Source organism: Manis javanica, chromosome 3 (assembly GCF_040802235.1).
Source record: "Manis javanica isolate MJ-LG chromosome 3, MJ_LKY, whole genome shotgun sequence".
In the NCBI taxonomy this organism is placed as follows: domain Eukaryota; kingdom Metazoa; phylum Chordata; class Mammalia; order Pholidota; family Manidae; genus Manis; species Manis javanica.
In genome coordinates, this window is record NC_133158.1 from 38453212 (window position 1) to 38474989 (window position 21778).

Genomic DNA, 21778 nt, shown 5'->3' on the forward strand with positions numbered 1-21778 from the left:
TGTGTGCACGTGCATGCACAACGTCATGCACCTCCAGAGGTGGAGGCATTATTCCTACTGACCTAAGAGCGTCTGCCACCACTGTGTGTCCTGCTGGGTGGGAGCTGCCTTCCTGTGTGCCCAGCACGCTGCATGGCGACCAGAGAATGGATACCCCCTCCTCACCAGCCCTGGGTCTGCAGAAAGGACTCGACCTTGTGACCTCTGCCCTTTGCTCCTGACCGGATGTACCCTCTGGAGCCAAACATGCTCTGGGGAAGTGCATTGATTTCCAGGTGCGTTAACATCACCTTTCCTCATCCATAAACAAACAATGCAGCCTAGGTAAGTGGGTCACTGGAGGTCAGGGTGGTCACACAGGTGAGGACAAGGCTGGGAGCTCATGCACCAACCTGGAATGCTGCTTGTTTCATCTGTATGTGTCCCTGTCCTCCGAAGCCCACTCACTCTGAGTCCGCAGTCCCTGCCCCACCTTCTATCCAGGCTGAGGCTAGGCTGGCTGTGTGTGCAGGGCAGTCTACACCATCACCTCCAGTCTGGGCTCCAGATTGCCCACCAGATGCCCTGTTGGCACCCTTGTCAAGCACTTGCCCGTGGTGAGCAGCACAGTCCAGGTCTCTGCTTCCTGGAGGTGTCCGCTAAGAGAGGGCTAGTAAGAAGGGCAAAGCAGAGGGAGCAGGGGTGTGACGTGAAGGGGTGGGGGTGTGAATTGGGGTGTCTCTTGATTCTCACTCCATCCCTTTGGTGAGGGTCTTAAACCTCTCTGGATTTTAGCTTCTTCCCCCTGCAGAGCAGACATGTGAACAGTAGAGTGAAGCACTTGGAACAGCTATGGAGACCCTCCCCAGGGTGTGAGCCTGTCCTGCTGCCAGAGGGGCGGCTGGGAGGCAGGGACTCCGTTCTGTGCTGTGACCTGCGCCAGCACCACTGTGGCGGCACCCATGTGAGCATCGAGAACTCTGGTGAGGTGCTTGGCTTGTCTCCTGCCTCTGGGAGACCCCCACATGCCACCATCTTTGTTACCCTTTGTGACTTCTGAGGATGGAAGAAGTGTTTGTCTTGGCCTGTGAGACAAGAGCCACTGTGCCCACACTTGTTTGTAGTAGGAGAGGAATCTAAAGGTTGCAGAGCAGAAACTTAGCCTTCACAGCCCTTGGGCGCCCCGCCTTGCCTGATATCCCTCCCCCAAAGCACACAGCGGGGACAGAAGTACCCTTTACTGAGAACTATGCCCAACAGAGTATGGGTCGGGGTGCTGTTTCCAGGAAACCCCCAAACACTGGATCACACGAAGTACAAGTTTAGTTTCTCTGTTTAAACAGTCTGGAAGGGAACAGCGGCTCCAGTGTGGGACACCCAGGTCCCTTTCTCTCGTTGCCCTCCATGCCCTAGGGTGTTTTTGCTCCAGGATGGCTCACCAGGGTACCAGGCCAGCCTGCAGAAGGCAGGCGAGGGCCCGGGTGTTTCCTTTCTCCCTGCAAGGGCTCAGGCTGCGATTTGCACACTCCCATCCACTCACATCGCAGGGGCCAGGACTCAGTTACATGGCCTCATCTGCTGCAAAGGAAGCTGGACAATGTAGTCTAAATGTGAGAGACTATGGCACAGCTAAAATTTCGGGGTTCTGTTACAGAAGGAGCAGTAGAGGCGGAGTGTGTTTCCTCTGCCAACACATGCTGTGGCTTGGCGCCATGCCTGGTACTGTGCACACGGCATGCTTGTTGCTGTCCTGGAGCTGGGCAGCTTGGTGCCCGTGCTGCACAGGGGTCCTGGGGGGCCTGGTGGGTCTGCTTGCCCTTGGCCTTGTCCACATCATCAGAATGGGTGTCACTGGCCAGTAGGGGACCAAGAGTCAGGCTTCCAGGGACAGCAGGGCATCAGGAAGGGAAATGCTGTGGGAACAGGGGCCAAGATGCTTTGGTTGACAAGCCAAGGCTGCAAATGGCAGAATCTTGACCCATATGGACAAAAGTACACAAACCAAAACCGGGTCCTCATAACGTCACCATTGTGACTCCTGGGTGGGCACAGAATCTATGCAAGTGCCACGGGGGCCAAGGGGACAGAGCAGAAGGATCCCAGGCTCAGGGCTTCGAGGGGATTGCCTGTGCTCCACAGGGTCAGAGCACTGAGGTCCCCGGGCTGGGGATGGGCGTATGGCCCGCAGAGCTGTCCTTGTGACAAGGGGCTTTCAATGTCATGTAAGGTGACCAGGAGTAGGGGCAAGGTCGGTCCTTTCTGACAAACACCACAGCTGAACAGATCCCGCTTTGAGAGAAGAAAAACATGAAGACGAATGCAATGGGTCATTCGAAAGACAGTACACGTGGGCAACGGGAGCCGTGTTCAGAGGTCCAGGACAGCACTCACCTTGGTACCGCCGCGGGCCCAGGCAGCCTCTGTGGAAAGTCCCGTTACCTCCAAAGCAGAGTCACTGTGGCTGGGAAGCCACAGAGGGAGCTCAGGCCAGAAAACAAGAGCCACTGCTTCAGAGGGGAGGAGGGCAGACGCAAAGAAACAGAAGCTGCGGCAGCAGAGTTCAAGCCTGCCTTGGGGACAGCGAGGAGGGGAGGGGACCAACCCACCCAGACCTCCCAGGGCCTAGCGGGGAGGAAGGTGACAAGGTGGTAGGGTGGAAAACAAAAAGCCAGTGACTGGCTCCTGGGGGTTCTGGGTCGGACTCCAGAACAAACAACACACATACTCATGGACAGCACATATAATATGCAACATACTGATAACACAGATAGATAACATAATATATATAACATACCAATATATAATACACTAACATGTCACATACACTAATACACAGCACTCACACCATAGCATACTTATATAGAACATACTAATATGTAACATACAATACACTAATGTATAACAATTCACAGCATGCACGACATACTAATATATAAAATAACACACTAATACATAGCATATATGACACACTAATACATAGTATACTGATATATAGCATATATAACATGCTAATATGTACCATATAATACACTAAAATAACACATAATCACTAATACATAACATACATAACATGATATACTAATATATATAATATATGATATACTGACATATAAAATATATAACAATATATAACATGCATACTAATATAACTATAATGTAATAATATGTGACTAAAGAGCATAATACATGATTATAACTACATACACACATGACATCAGTGGAAGACTGGGGAGAATGCCTCCCCCTCCGAGGGCAGGAGAGCATGGTGGGTGAGGCCTAGAGGCAGACGGTTAGAATGAGGCCATCTGAACCTGTCTGAACCTCAGGGTCTCTATCTGTGATGTCAGTGTGACAATATGATCTCCCAGGCTGTATGAAGCTGGGGTGAGTTAGCACATCTATAACTCCAGACCCCTTGCGTGCTGCGTGTGAGGCGACCGCACACGATGAGGAAGACTGAAGCCCGCAGCTCCCTGTAGCCTGGCCAGTCCCAGGTGGGGAGGCACCTCAGTGCCTGTCAAGAAGGAGCCCCCAAGGAGGGAGGTCTGCTCCCTGAGACCAGGGAGCTTCCAGCACTGTCCGGCCTTCTCTGTGCTGGTTCATCTGCTCGACCTCTAGGAGCTCCCTAGGCACATGGACATGCCATCATGCCCTTGGCTAGAGATCCGAGGCTGGTCCACTGGCTGGTCATCGCTCACCTGTTCCAGTGTCAGGCTTGGGAACTGGCCTTCGACCCTGAGCTGATCTGAGCTGCCACTGTAACGCCCAGCGCAGTCACTGTGCTGGGGGGCTGCTGGTAGCCTGGAGCAGTGGGATGGCCACTCCTCTTGCCAGAAGATTCTGTCCAGGGCAAGAGCCCTGAAACAGATGAGCAGAACGAAGGGCCAGCTCAGGAGCAGGTCATGGCTGGACATCTGGCTAAATGAGTAAAAACACAGTTACGTAGAAATGAGCCTAAATAGCTGCAAATAAGTTTTAAACTCTGAATGCCGATGTCAAAGACTGGAGCAGCAAGAGAAGAGCTTTGCAACATAGAAGCAGTAACACAGTATCAGTGGCTCTGAGCCCCAGGCTAGCGAACAGACTCAGAAGTTTGTATGAATGCTTGACACTGTCTCTTAAGATCCTCCTCTTTCCCAGACAAGTCTTGGCCTTTTAAAAGAGCAATTTAAACGAGTCGCATCTCTTGATGTACTATTTTATACTTCACTTTTCCCTGAGAAGTCTTTGTCTCCCGCACAAAATGAAGACGTGAAGCCAGATGCCATTTCTACTGGATTAATTGGTAACTGACTGAACAGCCGTCCTCAGAGGGCTCAGCACTGAAGAGCAGTGAGGGCTGCTGGTCTGGCCCCGCAGTGAGGCGGGCAGCTGAAGCCCCCGGACAAAACATGGGCCCTCACACTGCTGCAGGTGCCTGGACACCTGCCCCTCAGAGGACAGTCAGGACCCATGAGTGTGCCCTGCAGAGGTGCTCTAGGTCCTACCTTGGGGCTGAAAGTGTGGCCCCCTCTGTGCATCTTGGCTTCAGGGAGGACTTTGGGGGTGGCAATCTGGTGAGCAGAGGAAACCCTTCCCCCCACTCCCACCCTTCCTGAGCTGAGCTAGTGGACCTTGCTTGAAATCTGCTGCACAGTTGGAAATTCATGCCACCTGCTGGGCAGGGCCAGACGTCCTGCACAAAATTCCCACGGCGGAGTGGCTCATGACTTCCTGGACGCCTGGATGCCCACACCCTCCTCTCCCGTCTCACACTCGTGGGCGTGTTTTCCGGGAGGTGGGGATGCCCCCTGGCTCAGCAGGCTGTTTCCCACCACAGCACAGTCAGCCCTGCTTGGTCCTGTGTGGTCAGCCACTCCTGGGAACACTCTCAAGGAGACTTTTACTGAAGGTTGTGAGGTCCATGGCCCTGATGACTGGCTCGGGGTCTGCTGATCTAGGTGGGCCTCACCCCTGTGTCTGTGGTTCAGTGGGGGCTTCTGCTCTAACATGACCTGGCCCTGGCACTCCACTCCACTTGTTATTCATTCTCCTTCTGGGCACATGGCCAGCTGGGGCATAGCCTCATGCTGTGGGCAGAGCAGGGTCCCACGTGGTGGTCTCTAATTGTGGAGAGGGCAGGAGAGCAGCCATACTGTCCAGCCCATTGCAAACCTCTGATTGCATCCTGTCTACTACATCCTATTGGCCAGAGTGGATCACGTGGCCAACCCCAGTGTTGGGGGCTGGGGACAGTTACCCCACCCCAGCTGAGAGCCCCCATAAAGTGATGGGGCAAAGGGCATGGGTGCACAGAGCACTCCTCACTGGGGTCAGTAGTGCAGTCGAGACCCAACTGAAAGCTGTAATGATTAACAGCATTCATGACTCCTACAACAGCATGAAAAGTCACAAACATGGCAGTAAATGAACTAAAAATGGGTAAGAATATGACAAAACTTTAATGGAAAACATGAAAAAGACTAAACAAGTGGACTGAATGGAGTTGCCTACTATCTTTCCTGTATGGGAGACTCAGCATTGTAAAGATTCCAGTTTTTGTCATATTAATCTACTTTATGTGGTTACAGTATACATCCTCAGGGGATCGTTTTTAATGGAACATGACTTGATTCTAATGTTTATGTACAAGTGTAAACATACAAGATTACAATACAGTTTTCCATGATGGTGGTGGTGGGATGGGGGAAACCTGCCTTGTAAGCATGGAAACATCCTAAAGAGGTAAGAGAGTTTTAAAATGTGGCATTAGAACAAAGTTAAATAAGTCATGAAGCAGCATAAAGATTTTAGAGAAGCATATAAGTATATATGAGAATTTAAAGAAAGATGCATTTCATACACGGCAGTGGGACAACTGGTAATTCATATGATGTAAGAGGACAGACAGAGCCTGACTTCACTCCATACGAACAAAATTCATTCCAGAATAAAGAGTCAACCATAAATAATTATTAAAGTACAAGAAATAACAAAACAGAAGCTGAAATGGAATGTATAGGTATGTTTGACACCAACATTTAAGACCTCCATATCAGAATAGACACCATGGATAAAGTTAGAAGGACAAGCATTAGATATGGGGAGAATTGTATGGGCTAATTGTATGGGGAGATATGTACGGATTCGTATATATCTGGAATGCACAGACCTGTTCTAGGAATTAGTGAGTAAAGGGAAAGTTCTGATAGAAAAGTGGGCAATGGGCATCAACTTTGCAGACAAGGAAGCGCAAATGGCAAATTAGAACATGAGACAGTGTTTGACTTTGCAAACACAGAGGAAAATAAAAATAACAGTATATCCTTGTTAGGCTGGCTAGATTGAAACAATGTAAAATATTGATAATATCCTGGCTGGGGAAATGGAACACTCTTATCACGGCTGATTGCAGCACAATGGGGCTTTGGAAGATAATTTGACAGAATTCATCAAAATTTAAAATATGCCTGTTCCTAGATCCAACAAACCCACCATTAAACATATATGTAAGAGAGGACATTATGCTGAGCAGAATAAGTCAGACAAAGACGAACACTGTGTGATCTCACTTACAGGTGGAATCTAAAAAAAATTAGAAAGAATGAAAAAACTAAACTCAGAAAAAGAGATCAGACCTGTGGCCACCACAGGCAGGGGGTGGGGGGTGGAGGGGTTGGAGGGAGAGAGTCAAAAGGCATGAACTTCTGGTTTTGTATAAATAAGTAGTATATTCTTCCTTTATTTTTTACATCCATATGAGTTGATGGATGTTAACTAAACCTGTTGCGGTAATCATATTTGACTTGATATGTGTAAGTCAGATATCATTTGACATGATATATTTAAGTCAAGTATTTATGCTGTACACCTTAAACTTATACAGTGCCATATAGCAATTTTATTTTAATAAAACTGGAAGAAAAAAGTAGTGAAGGAAAATATAAAAATATCTGTGTATAAAGGATATATATACAAGTTTGTTCTTTTTTGCATTGTTTATAGCAGCAAACAGTGGGGAATGATCTAGAAATTTATCAATGGAGACATGGGTAGATACATTATGGTACCCAGAAACAAACGGTTTACATGCCTGGCAGTAAAATGGTCATAAATTTATAAAATTCACAATTATATAAAAATTGTTTATAGTGTTTTAATTTTCAGAATCACCCTATGCACAAAGGACAGAAGTCTTGGTGAAGGCGGTGAGACAAAATGTAGGTGTGAGCATCGCTGACATCAGTGCAGCCGACAGAAGGTGCAGCAAGAACGTGGGGAGGCATGCTTGGGAGAGAAGGCAGACCGCAAGAGCCACAGAGTGAGGCCAGCCCGTGAAGAGATGTGTTCTGATTTCCAGAAAAATATACCTGGAATCCAACCCCTCGTCTCACCTGCTGAGGCCAAGTCGCCCGTGGCCTCTTGCCTGGATCGCTGCAGTAGCCCCTGTGACCTCCCTGCTTGGCCTCTCCCCCATTGCCTAGCAGCCAGAAGGATCCAGATAAAATCTGGTTGCTACCCTTCTGTGCTCAGAACCCTCAAGGGTTTCCCTGCTTCACTGAGAGGAAAATGAAGGCCTGTAAGGCCCTACAAGCACTGCCTGCCTACTACACCACATGGGCCTCAGCACTGAGCTCTTCTAGTTCAGTCTGCTCCAGCCCATTTTGCAGTTCTGGGAAATCAACACGCAGCTCCCACCTTGTGGACTTTGCACTGCCTGTTCCCTCTGCCTGGAATGCTCTTCCCTCAGCTATCCCACAGCTCCTTTCTCACCTCCTTCAAGTCTGTGCTCAGATGTGACTGCGCGCCAGAGGACTCTAGTTAATGGTTTGTAGCTACTTTCTCTTCCTGCTCTTGGTAAAAGTACCCAGGTTATGTAATGTGTGAATAGCTGGGCAAGCAAGGGAAGGGCCTTCTGGAACCTTCTGGACTACCTTTGCAACTCTTGTCAACCTAAAATTATTTCAAAATACAGGTGACCCTTGAACAACACAGGTTTGAACTGCAGGTATCCACTTATATGTGGATATTTTTCAATAAATATAAAGGAAATTTTATTGGAGATTTATAATGATTTGAAAAGCATTTTCTTTCCTCTAGCTTACTTTATTATAAGAATACAGTATAATAAATAATATATATATAAAACATACAAAATATGTGTTAATGGACTGCTATCAGCAGTTAAGTTTTGGGGGAGACAAAAGTTGTATATGGGTTTTCGATTGCATGAGGAGTCAGACTCCCCACTCTCCCGTGTTGTTCTAGGGTCAACTGTAAAATGTTTATAAATAATCATAAGTCACACCCAGCACTCCTCACCCCCTCCCCTTCTTGACCTTTCTCCACTGCACCACTTTCCATACCAGCATGAATACTGTTTCCCTCATTGTACGATCTGTCCAGCTAGACTCTGCTCCGTGGGTACAGGATTTGCTATGAACACAGATCCTAGAATAAATAAATATTAATCTGTAATTCCAGTTCCAATTTATTTACCATTAATATCCAATTATTTGCTATTAATACAATTTTAGATCATCACCAACTGTTTGTTGTCATTAAATAATGCTATAAAATACAACAGACTCATACACATAGCTTTATACATGGATTTTTAATGGTGTATTTGCTGGGTCAAAGAGTAGACACATTTTGAATTTTGGTAACTTTTGCCAAATTACCATCCAGAAAAACCAGTTGTTCTGGGAACATAATTTACTCATTTATTCCCTTAATTATCTGTTCTTTTCCACAAAAATATAAACTCTTTGGGGATAGAGGTTTTTGCCTGTTTTGCTCAGTGCTGTAAACTCAGCTCACAGAATAAAAATCATTGAGCCAAGGAAGTAGGTAGTTTTGGCAAGAGTTATTGCTAAAATTGAAATAATGAGGTACAGAGGCCTAAATAGATTATTTCAAGTTACAAAGTAGTACGACAGACAGAATAATGGCTCCCCAAAGATGTTCACATGCCAACCTCAAGAACCTGGGAATACGGTCCCTGACGTGGCAAAAGGGGCTCTGCAGGTGTGATTAAGAATTCTGACCTGGGAAGATGGTCCTGGATTATCTGATGCGCCCGATGTAACCACAAGGTCCTTAGAGGAGAGTCAGAAGGAGGTGTGACAGTGGAGGCCAGAGTCAGAGGGAGAGGTTGGAGGACGTTGCTGGCTTTGGAGATGGAGGAAGGGGCCAGGAGCCAAGGGATGCTGTGGCCTCTAGGAGCTGGAAAAGGCACCGAAACAGTCTCCCCTTCAGCCTCCAGAAGGAACGGCATCCTCCCGACACCTTGACTCAAGCGCTGCTAACCCCAGAGCTGCAAGAGAACATGTTAGTGCTGCTTCAGGTACCAAGTTCATGTTCACCTGTTACAGCAGCAGGAAATTTATACAGACGCTGATGGAAGAAATGAAATAAGAATTTATGTCCCACACCTGAGCTGTGGAGAAGGTGGGAAGGAACGCAGAGGAAGGTAAGGCAGCTGTAGCCTCGTCTTCCCTAACAAAGACCAGTGACTCTAGCCAACAATGCCAGACAGGCTACTTCACACGGATGGAACTATTAGGAATAAATCTAAGCAGCTGAAGCTGGCCGCCCAGTCGGGGGCCGGAGGAGCTGGCCGGGATGTCCTCAGCCCCCGTGTGCTCCTGAGTGCAGCTGACCTCCATGAAAGTGCGCTTTGCAGGCTTGTTCTTGCTCTGCTGTTCTGAGATGGGCACTGCGTGCTCAGAGCAGCGGGGCCATGGGAGCCCGGTGGACACGTCCACCTATTGGAACATTGCCCCTGGGCCTTGACAGTGGGCTGATCTACTGCACAGTGGGGGGAGTCCAAACAGGAGGCAGAGAGCCAGAGGCCAGAGTTCATGTGTGTGTCAAGGCAGAGATGTCCTGTTGCCAGGAGACTGCACTAATTTCTATCTTCACTCAGGCCGGAGGGGGCACAGAGCAGGCATGAGGCCATGGCAATGTGCAGCCCTGCCTGGCAGAATGCTAACATTCTGGAATGTTTTACACACCTTCTGTAAATTCTAGATCTTTGTGTGTGCTGGGCAGAACTCTGACTGGGAGCAGGAGGCCAGAGCACGTTTTAGGGCTCAGCACCCTGCCCTACACGTGTGGCTGCTCCAGTGTGTCTGGCCCTCAGAGGCCACAGCCTCCTCCTCTGGAATGAGGGATTCGACAAGAGCCCTTCCCCATGCAAACTGCAGGTTCGTGGGGGTCAAATGGAGAGTCTTCCTCTGTGGACTTGGCCCCCCCAGTGGGTATTGAGGGCTATGGGTCTCACCTGGGTGGAGTCTTACTCCTCTGTTGGTTCCACTTAGGATGTGTCCCCTCTTCCAAGGAGGCTTCTGTGATCTCCCACACCCATTAGTCTCCCCTTCTCTGTGTCTCCCGCCTGCCATGTTTCCCTGCTGATCATATGTTGGAGGTGTATGCAAAATGGTTATCTTATGAGCTGTGACTAGAAATCCTCCAAGGGAGAGAAACACCTTTCTGGGAAAACTCCATAGTGTACAAGGTGAGGGCATAATTGTGATCAGGGGCCAAGTCACTGAAATCAAATAAACAACTCTTAAAGTTCAACAATAAATGGACAACCTGATTAAAATATGGTCCAAAGACATGAACAGACACTTCATCAGAGAAGACGTACAGTGGTGACAGATGAGCATGCGGAAAGATGCTTCATGTCATATGGCATCTGGTAAATGCAAATTAAAACAATGAGCTGCCACAGCGCCCCTGTTGAAGAGGTCCCAGTCCTGAGTGCTGCCACCGCCGCATACTGGCGTGAGTGTGGAGCAGAGGAGCTCCGTTCAGTGCCCACGGGAATGCAGAATGGGGTGGCCACTTGGAAAACAGCTTGGCAGTTCCTTGTAAAACTAAACACAGTCTTACCGTACCATCCAGCAACCGTGCTTCTCGGTGTTTACCCACACAAAAACCTGCACATGGGTGTTGATGATGGCTTTACTCATAATTGCCAAAACTTGGAAGCAACCATGATGTCTTTCTGTAGATGAGGGGATAAACAAATTGTGATACATTCGTACCAGGGGACGTTATTAAGCAATGAAAGTGAATGAGTGATCCAGTCGTGAAAAGACGGGGAGGGAACTTAACTACACGTTATTAAGTCACAGAAGCCAATGTGGGAAGGCTACCTGCTGTATGGTTCCAACTCTAGGGCATATGGGAAGGGCAGACCAGTGAGGCAGTAAACAGGTCAGTGGTTGCCAGTGACTGGGGGGAAGGGAGAGATGGGTGGGCAGAACATGGGATTTTTAGGGCAGTGAAAACCCTCTGTGTGATACTGTGCAATGGAATCTTTGTGAGGACACACAGAATGTACAGCAGCACAGCGAGCCCTCGTGTAAACTGTGGGCTCTGGAGGGTTACGATGTGTCAGTACAGGTTCTCTGTGACAAATGCTACTCCAGTGGGGGTGTTTGTAAAGGGGGTGATGTGCTTGGGTGCAGGCAACTCTGTATTTTACACCAAGTTTTGCTGTGAACCTAAAATTGCTCTAGAAAATAAAGTCTATTATTAAAACACAATAAAAAACATCAAGTTTAGGCATGTCTTAAAAGGGAGTTAAATTCTAGAACCAGCTCAGAAGGTGAAATTCCAATTAGCCAAAACTACTTTTGAAAGTTTACTTAAATCACCTGTAATGCACAGTGAGCCATGTGTGCTGGGCACCTAGGATGCTGCCATTCCCTCTCCCAACGCCCACAGCAGACACATTTCTCTTCAAGTTGGGTCAGATCAGTCTTTGGCTTGCATTTAGAGGCAAATTAATTTTGTTATCATAAATGCATGTCTTTCAACATTAACGAGGCTGGAAACTCATGCCTGGGGGGAGTAGAGTCAAGAGTGCGCAGAGCTCATTCTAACGTGCAGGCAAGGACGCTGTCCACAGCCCAGGGACACAGACCCCCCCGCCCCACCCGGCTGGGCTGTCCACTTGTTCATGGCCATCCCCACATTCATGATTTGTTCTGTTTTACCTACTTGGAATGCCTTTCACAAATCCTTCAGCCTGGGCTTTCCCCCCAAACCTGGCCCTCAGACCAGGATTTGGGCCCCAGCCACTCATTCGGGGGAGGGTACCAGGAAGCATTGCGAGGGGGTTGGGAGGTGACAGGCAGGCTAATGCAGGGGCTGCCACCCTGCTGGCCTCTCCTCCCCCCACCAAGTCCCCCCCCCCTCTGCTGGCAAGGGTCCCTCAGGACACCCATTCCTGCAGCATCTGCCCGCCCCACCTAGGCGTGTGGGAGAGACACCTGGCTCATCTCCAGGCCTCTTCCTAGGGCTGAGCCCCTGGCCCTGGCGCAGATGGAGGGCAATACTTTTGTACCAGGCTGAGTCATAAATGGCTCTGGGCCCTGCCAGTGTCCTCTGGGAAGTGGTGACTCAGCTCTGAGGCGGCCAGCAGCAGGAGCTGGGGCTCAATGGAGGGAGGCCGGAGGGACGTGCTGCCTGGCAGGAAGCTGGGAACGTGTGTGGGAGATCCGAGCCTGAGAGCCCCATGCCGGCCGCAGTGGAGCACAGCCTGTGTGAAACGCCTGCAGCCCGGTGCCCCATCGAGCTGTGTGGAACACCCTGGCGGGACTTGGCTCAGCCTAGGGCAAGGGCCTGTGTGGTGTCTGTAGCAATAAGGGCAAGTCTCTCACTCTCGGTGGGCGCCTGGCCCTCCGGGACTCAGCCCAGTGCCTGCTGTGGGCTCCCTGTCCCTGCCCCTGAGTACGGCTGCCACGGGACCCACCTGTGGCTTCTGGCCTGCGCCTCAGGAGCCTTTGCGGCTTCTGCTTCTGGCCCGGCTGGAGCCACAACCACCTGGTGGGTGAGCCGGGGGCGGGGTGGGGGGTGGGGCCTCCCTGAGGGTGACAGTCAGTGCCCACCACCGAGCATGGGCATGATGCTGCCTGACACCAGGTCAGTAAGCGTTTCTGTGAAGAGCAAGTAGTAAATAGTTCAGGCTTTGCAGACATGCAGTTTCCGCCCAAGCACTGGATGGACTCCACTGTCACGGTGAAAGCAGCCGCGGGCAATACAAGCAGACGTGCCTAGGGAGCCCCGTGTCTGAGGGCAAGAAGCGCACACAGGGCACAGCCTGTGCAGTCGGCTGGGCCTCAGGACGCTCTCAGGGCACGCGCACAGCTCTTCCGCCCGTGCCCCGGAGCACCGCTGGCACAGGTGACTCTTGCACTCCCACCCTGAGCCCAGATGCCACCAGAAGGGGCTGGCGGGGCTGCGGCACTGCACTGCCTGCCGGGGGTGGGAGGGGGCCCACACTAGCCGGTGGCTGGGGAGCTCCGCCCTGCTCAGAGGAAGGGCTGGGTCACAGCCCTGCATAAAGTGCAGATCCCAGGGATGCAGCCCACAGGGAACTGGTTGGACCAGCTGCTGCCCTGCTGGGGAGCCAGCTGATAAGCCAGGGGCTGGGGGTTGGCCACCTTCCTGGCTTACTGTTGACCCTAGGAGGAAAGAGGGAGGGCCCTCCGAGGGCCCCCCCCACCTGCCCTGGGCCCTTGACAGCTCAGGCTGGGAGCAGAGGAACTGTACTTCCCTGTACATTTTTACCTTGTCCACTGCCCTTGGACCTGGATGACCTTCCCAGAACTTGGTGAAGGTCAGGGGCGAAAATAAGGGTGTGAGCCCTGGGGAAGGAAGGCAGGGGATAGGCGGCTCTCTCCCTCTCCCCAGGAACTTGTGAACGCCTTGTGCCAGAAGAGGGGTAAGAAACACTGTAGCCAAGTACATGACCTGCAGGCTGTGCTGGCCCAGCTCAAGGCCGAGGCCCTCCCCTGACCTCTGATTGGGTGGATGGCAGAGAAGCAAGACCTCTGGAAGGGATCGCCACAGTGTTACAGGGTGGAGGGCACATGTGGTCTTGTGGCCAGGACCTGGAGTCTGATGTACCCTCTCACTCCGACAGTGAACAGCCTGCTCCCCGCTCACTCAGTCGCCTGCACCGTTCCAGGATCCCACATGGAGGCATGACATTGTCAACCCGTGGGCAAGGGCTTCCCCAGCCGGCCTGTCCACCCCTTCCGTTACTCTTACAGTCTCCTCTGGTTTGCCGAGTGGCTTACGCTGGAACCCTCCCAGAGAGCCCCTTCAGGAAGGCTCCCTCACAGATGTTTTCTTGCCAATAGATTATCTAATTCACTCATTAATTTCTGATATGACTCTTTGCTTCCAAGTGCACTCCTCACCCAGCATTCCTTGGGTGAGTCACGGCACCAGGGACCCTGTGCCCCGGCTGGTAGTCTCTTCCTGGATTCCTGCTCCCACACATCCGAGCAGGCTGTGCGTCCTCCCAGCTTCGTGTCCCCGCCCCCCCCACCGTCTCTCTGGTGCGGCCATCACCCCTCTCTGGATTTCAATACCACCTTCCTCGCTGGGCTGGTGGATCTGCAGTGGGGACTCCGCTGAAGCGAAGTCGGCATTCTGCTTCACTCTGTGTCCCCACATTTCTCAGCGGGTGACCTTAAGACCTTCCTTTCACTTGGAGAGACACATGGAGAGAAGAGTCAGCTCCTTTTGAGGACATGGTGCAGGAGCGTCCTCACCGTGGGGAGAGTGTCATCTGGTCCTTGTGGTATGGCGCTGAAAGTTTCTCTTTGGTTCTCCCCACTGGGCTGAGAGGCTGCTGACCCCAAGTCACGACCTAGGACAAAGAAAACCCCAGGGCGGGCGGGGGTCCTTGGGCTCTGAGGCCGCAGCCCCACAGGTCTGCTCCTGAGGATGTCCCCCAGGCTGTTATCTCAGCATCACATCGTGGTGGACACTGAGCTGCACCACTTACACCCCGTCGAGGGACAGGCTTAGTGACGGGCTTTCTGGGGATTTCCCAGCTAAAGAGAACTGGCTCACTTCTGGCTCCTTCCCATGACAGACTGACACCAGGAATAAGGCCGGGTCTCCCCGGCAAGGGACACCTTTGCAAGCCACCAGCTGAAGCCAGTGTCAGGCCCGTACAGCAGCCCCACTTGTTCTGCCACCAGTGTTTGTATGACGGGCTGCATGGCTGTGCTCCCCTGAAATTCATGCGCTGAAGTCCTACCCCCAGTGTGATGGTGTTTGGATGTGGGGCTTTTGGGAGGAGATGCGTCATGAATGCAGAGCCCTCCTGAATGGGACTCATGCCCTTTTCAGACAGGATGTCAGGCTGATGACCTGCCATGTGAGGACACAGCGTGAAGACATCACTGGCACCTTGATCTTGAACCCTCAGCTTCTGGACGGTGATAAAAGCTGCCCGATTGATGCTACTTTATTACAGTAGCCTGAGCTACCTAAGAACATTTGCTCCCTTCCTGCCTCCCATGGGTGTTGACCTCCAGGGCAGCACACGTCTGCGCACTGATGTCCACTGCGGAGTCTGCTTCTGGAGAGCGCAGTGGTCAGCCTCAGAGCAGCAAGCCAGCCGTGAAGGGCCCCACCAGGCCCGGACACAGCTATTCCTCTGCTTACGTTAAGGTCCTCAACTCAGGGGCTGGTATGCTGGCTTTCCGTCCACTTTCAGCTGACCAGCCTGTGGCCTGCTTTCTGAATCCCGCACCTTCCACCCTGCAGATTAGGAACAAAATCGCTGAGGCCCAGGAGACGTGGTGTGCAAGGCAGGCTGACGGCTTTTCGAGCCCGCTGCTGGGGTTCTCGCGGGTGCTGATGCTCAGGTGGCCCCACCTGGGAAAGAAGTGAGCAAAGCTGGTGGAATGAGAGGAAATACTCAGAGTGGGGGTGCTGGGCAGCTGGACAGACAGACCAGCTGAGACACAGCCCCTCCTTGGCTCCGGCAGGCAGCTGCCTCGTGGAGATGGTGGCCCAGCATTGCCTGAACTTCTGATTTTTAAAGACAAGCTGAAGATCCTGACTTTTTTGCAAAGCATTCTGGTCTCTAACTGTAGGTTCTATTTCCCAAAAACAAACAAAACCCACCTGTTGCTTAGTCTTCCAGCTGCACTGCCACACATGGCCCTGCTGGGTGTGAGGTGACAGGGGATGTGCGGTGACCTGGCTGGTCCTGGGATGGCCTTTAGCACCTGCTCTAGAGGCTTGCCCAGGGCCAGCATCATGCCTCTGTCTCTCACTTCTTCACAATTGCATCCCACAGTCTGTGTCCCCTCCCAATGTCCAGCTTCATCACTGATCCCCAGCTGGCCTCCTGAAAGGAACCTGTGGGCCCTGAAAGGCGATGGTCCATGTGCATCCAGACCCCACACCGGAGGCTGGGGAGAACAGCCGGTGCCCTGGGGGAGGATGGGGAGAGGCCTGTGCTCCAGGGAGCGTGAGGAGGGTCAGGCTCGGGGCAGGCGGAGTGTGGACCAGACCCTGACGTGTCCAGCCTGCTCTGGATTTGGCCTGGCTCAGGCGGGTTTGTCTCCCTGGGACATGTAATGGAGGCGGGACAAACAACACATAAAGGGGCAGCAGGGGCAACCTCTTCTGCACTGATGCCCTCCCCAGCAGGCTGTCCCTCATGACCTAATCACTCCTCAAAGTCCCACCCCCAAACACCATCATACTGGGCATTAAATATGAACATATTAATTTGGTGGTGACACATTCAGCTTATAACACTCTCAGAGCTTCAGCACATTGGATTTTACACAGATTGTGAGTGCATGCATGTTACACATGCACTGTGTGCAAAGGTGTGTGTGTTTTTAATGTGTGCACACATGCACTGTGTATGTGTATGGGTGTGTGTATGTGTATTTGTGTGTGTGCATGTGCTGTGTGTATTTATGTATGTATGCATGTGTACATGTGTGCACCTGGGCATGTATGCTTGCGTGTATATGTGTATGTGCAGGTATATGTTACAGAAAATGACTATTTAATGCCAAAATCAGAGGCCAAGACTGCCAGGAAACCAGCTTCAGCAGTGCACAGAGAACAGTTCAGCCAGTCACATCAGGTTACACACTTATTTTCATGGAATAAGATTTTGGGGGTGAGAGAGAGCTGCCACGATGTGATTTTTTTCTCAGTGTGATTTCTGAGCAACATTAATCAGGACTTCTGCCCATAGGCTTCCACGGGGAGTAGGGATTCTGGAGCCGTGGTCCGTCCTTGAGGGCATGTGCAGCGCTGGGCTGTGGGAGTGCCCCGCTGATGCTCTTGATGCCTCGAGTAGCCGGCATCCCAGGCTCTGACTCTCACAGCACCCAACATGGAAGGGGCATGTCTCCCGAAGCTGGATTCCTGAGATCCCACGGGCATGAGAGCTTCCTGAAGAAGGATGCAGAGTTGTACCTTATATGGTAGTTAGCATCTATGTCAGAGGGCAAAGAATACCATATGTAGTTAGAGTTATCTGTGAAAATCTCTTTAGCCACTCATAAAATACAATATGCCTGGATTTCTCCATATAACTCAGATCAATAAATCCCTTACACACTCAAGTTTGAGAATCACAAAGATGGTTGATGAAAGACATTGCCTGTTTTTTCTCTCCTCCACCTCCACCTCACCAAAATATACATTTAGCCATCTGGGCTTTTGAACCTTTCCCCTTTATGGCTGTCATCCCCGTGGTGTGGGGCAGGTGTGCTGGGCTGCCCACCCGAGGGCCACACCCAAACACTTTCTCCTTTGCTTGCCTCCCATGGCAGAGTCTAGGAAAATAGTCTCTTTCCCAGCCTCCCTGCAGTGGGGTGGCCGTATAACCTGGCTCTGAGTTGTGGAGTATGAAAGGAACTTCTGGAGGGCTTTTTCTTTCTTGAAGAAAGAGACAAATGCAGATGGGGGTGATGAGAGCTGCTTTTTCCTCTGCTTTTGCCTGGAACACTGATGTGATGCCTGGATCTGTGGCAGCCATCTTGTAGCACTGATGCTCCAACTTTGGGAGCATCATGGACCAGCTCAGATTCATCTGCCCCTGTGATTCTTGTTTTTCAATGTTTTTTAAAATTAGGCTCTGGTATGAGTGAAAGCCCAAATTAATCATGTTAAACAAACAAATAATTTTACTTAAATTTAATTTTTATTAAAATAAAATATTTATTAAAATAAAACACATACCTGGCAACATAGCCCCATGCCTTTTCAGAGACCAGGCTCGACCCTGGCTTTTGTCCTGTGGTCCAACCCAGCTGCTCCAGCTCCAGCCATCACACCCAGCTCAGCCGGCAGGCCAGAGAAAAGGAGAAGAGATGAAGACCTTCTCTTCATGACAACATATCCTGGAAGTCTCAGGCAACACTTTCATTTATAGCAAATCTGCCAGAACTTAGTCAGATGACCACACCTATTGCCTGGGAACTGAGAAATGGAACTTCTACCTGGGCAGCCATGTGCCCGACTAACTTTTAAGAGTTCTGTACTGAGAGGAGGGGGAAAAATGAGATATTGGGGAATGACTAGCAGTATTTACTATAGGAGTAAATAGTGAGCGGTGTAGGCCTAGGTCCCGCTTTCAGTTACTTGCAGCCGAAAGGATTCCTAGCTCATCCTCAATGAACAGAAGGACAGAAATTTTAAGTGTTTCTCAGACTTCCATTTCCAACTAACATGGAGTGACAGGGATCTAATTTAACCTCCTGCATGAAATAATTCCAAACCTTCACAAAATATAAGAAACAATGGTATTCAAGGCAGAGGATATCAAGTTGCGTAAGACCGTGTTCTCTGAAAGATGGGAAATAAAATGTCTCAAGCCCAGCTACTCTTGAGAAAGCTTCCAAGTAGAGGTGTCAGGAGGAGGAACTCAGAGCTGCCCAGAGGAGGGCTGGCAGGGAATCTCCCCCGAGTCCTCGGCAGTGAACTGGTCAGTGCACGTGAGGAGACTATGCCTGGGAGGAGAACCATTAGAAAGGGTTAGGGGGTCAGTGCCGGGGACTCCTGATGGGATCAGTGCCTGTTCCCACCAGGTAACCTGGAAAACATAATGATTTATGGAGCATTAGATGCCATACTGAGAATGGTCTTGCTTCATAGATTAAATGCTGCTCTGCCTTCACTTAACACATTTGAAAGGTGATCCCTGATATGATTCTTTAAGATCAGTAATACTAAGCACATTAGTCAGGGAAGCAGAATATATATATATATATATATATATATATATATATATATATATATATATATCCATCCTCATGTCTGCAAATTCCATTATATCATCACTTAGATTGGTATTTGATTGAATAACTGTGAGGTGTAGGTATGCTATAAAATGGCTGCTACTGTCTCTTCTGTCCTTGCATGAGGATGTCTCTTAGAGCCTCGCCTAACTGGAAAGACACTAGAAAGGGAATTCTAGGGAGTATAGTTTAGTCTAACCAAGTTGATATTTCAAAAGCCATCACAAACATGTGGGTTTTATCTCAGGAATGCAAGGTAAGTTTAGCATTTGAAAAACATCAATCAGTGCAATTCACTGTATTAATAGATCAAATAAAAAAAACCATACTATTATCTCAAGGGAAACAGAAAACCACTGGATAAAAAAGAAACACAACACAATACCCACTCTGTTAAAAAAAAAACAACTTAGAAAAATAGAAAAAAAAGAGAACTTCCTCAAATTTATACCTATAGCTGACATAGTGGGGAAAGATGGAATGCTTTCTCCCTAGGATCAGCAAAAGACAATATGCCTGCTTTCACCACTTTGATTCCACTTAGTACTGGATGTTCTATCAGTTCATAAGGCAAGAATGAGATACAAAATGCATCTAGACTGGAAAAGAAGCAAAATCATCTTCCTTTGTAGGTGACATGGTTGCCTATGTGGAAAATCCAGTGGAATCTATGAAGAAGCTACTAGAAGTGATAAGTGAGTTTAGCAAGATTGCAGGATGCACAACTAATATGCAAAAGTCAATCTCTCTATCCCAGCCAGAGTCAGAAATTGAAATAAAACATAAACACCATTTATAATATAACAAAAGTTATAAAACTTCAGGATCAATCTAGGAGACTTACAGGCTGAAAGCCACAAACCATTTTTAAAGAAACCAAAGGAGACCTGAATAAACAGAGACATTCTCTGCTCATTGGTTGGCAGACCAAACACTGCTCTGATGTCAATTGTACCCAAACTGATCTATCGATTCAGTGCAATCTAAATCAAATTCCCAGCAGGCTTTTTAATAGAATTTGACTGGTTGGTTCTAACATTCATACGGAAATGCAAAAGAATGGTCAAAACAACTTTGAAAAACAAAATGAAATGGGAGGATTGAAGCTAACTGACCCAAGCATCATCACATGTACTCGTATGTCACCCTTACATCTCCTTTAGTGAAATGCTCTGTCAAATCTTTGTCCATTTTTTTTTTGAGATGTTTGTTTTCTTATTATTGAATTTGTGCAAAGGAGTGAAGCTGAGGGTATCTGTTCAAACCTGCCTCATGACTGGTGGGAGGGTCATCCTGCCTGTGGGTTCCCTGGTAATCAGCCCCCAAAGGGATAGGCCTGCCCCTACTGTGAGACAAGGAGGGGTACAGGGCGGGGTCCTGGCGAGGGCTCAGCCAGAGCTTAGTCTTGGTGGGGTCTAGTTGCCAGAGAAATGGTAATAGGGAGTTTCACCAGCAAGACAAGGACAGAGACCAGAAAAGGGACGGGCCTGGGAGCCAAACGGCCTCATTTTTTTCTGTGCACCAGAGCTCCTTGCTTCTGAAAGTGGGGCCACTCTGCTCTGATGTCTCCCTGGCTGGGGTGGAGGGCCATCTAATTCATTGTGGCCTGGGTCCTTCTGTCCCCAGAGCTCCTGTGTGGGACACACACCAGGATGTCAAGCTCATTGCCGGGTTCCCGTGACTCCCTGTGGGGCAGCTGGCTCCTAAGGCAGGCAGCGGGTCCACACCGGGGAGACTCCCACCTCCTATCTTAGCTCGGTCTGCATAACAAAGGTCCGCATACTGGGGCTATGGAAACAACAGGAATTTGTTGTCTCACGGTTCTGGAGGCTGCAAGTCGGAGATCAAGGTGTCAGCTGGGCTGGTTCCTTCCCGGGTCTCTCTGCTTGACATGTAGACAGCTGTCATCTCCCCGTGTCCTCACATGATCCTCCTTCTGTGTTTGTCTGTGTCCTCACCTCCTGTTCTTATCAGGACACCAGTCAGATTACAGTAAGGCTCACCATAATGACCTCGTTTTACCTTAATTACCTCTTGAAAGTCCTATCTCCAAGTACAGTCACATTCTTTGGTACTTGGAATTAGGGCCTCAACATATGAATTTTGAGGGATGCGATTCAGCCCATTACACACCCTAAACACAGTCCCCATTACTCCTCATAGGTAATGACTGCTGTGGGCTCATCCTGCTTAACCCTCTCAAGAGCCCTTGAGGAAACAAAAGTAGACATTATCACCCAATCTGCGTAACAGGAAACCAGTCTGGATATTTGCTGGTCTGCCCCAGAGCACGCATGGGGCATTGGCTGTCTGCAGATAGCCCCTCCGGCAGACCAGACTCTGGCCTGCTGTCTGCACTCGCTGCCCTCCACCACTCTGCTGATGGCTCTGCAAGGAGGAGCTGGGACTCACTCGGCCAGAAACCACAGTATCAAGGCACATCCCGTCTTCAGGACAGGAATAAAGTAGATTGCAAACCCTTACAAGGATTCAAATGCCTGTGAAACTTCTCGTGTGATAGAAAGTAACATTTTAAAATGGTGGGTTGGGAATAAATTAATTGAAATGTGGTATTAGGTCATCAGAGTTATTTGCAAGAGAATTAAATTGGATACCTTACATTAAAATGAATTCCAGATTGATTATTGAGGTGTAAAGATAAATAAGGCCATTGAAATACTGTACTAGAAAAAAGCTTAGGTGACTTGTTTAATAAATATAAA

General features: G+C 49.6%; 1 long non-coding RNA gene across 1 annotated transcript; it reads right to left on the minus strand.

Annotated features, from left to right (window-relative positions):
* Positions 1–14999: 14999 nt before the first annotated feature.
* Positions 15000–20982, minus strand: LOC118973438 (uncharacterized). Its single transcript, XR_005062749.2, has 3 exons — positions 20875–20982; positions 17998–18850; positions 15000–17248 (listed from the first exon to the last, which is right to left on the minus strand). It is a non-coding gene; the product is annotated as an uncharacterized lncRNA (long non-coding RNA).
* Between the last annotated feature and the right edge of the window lie 796 nt (positions 20983–21778).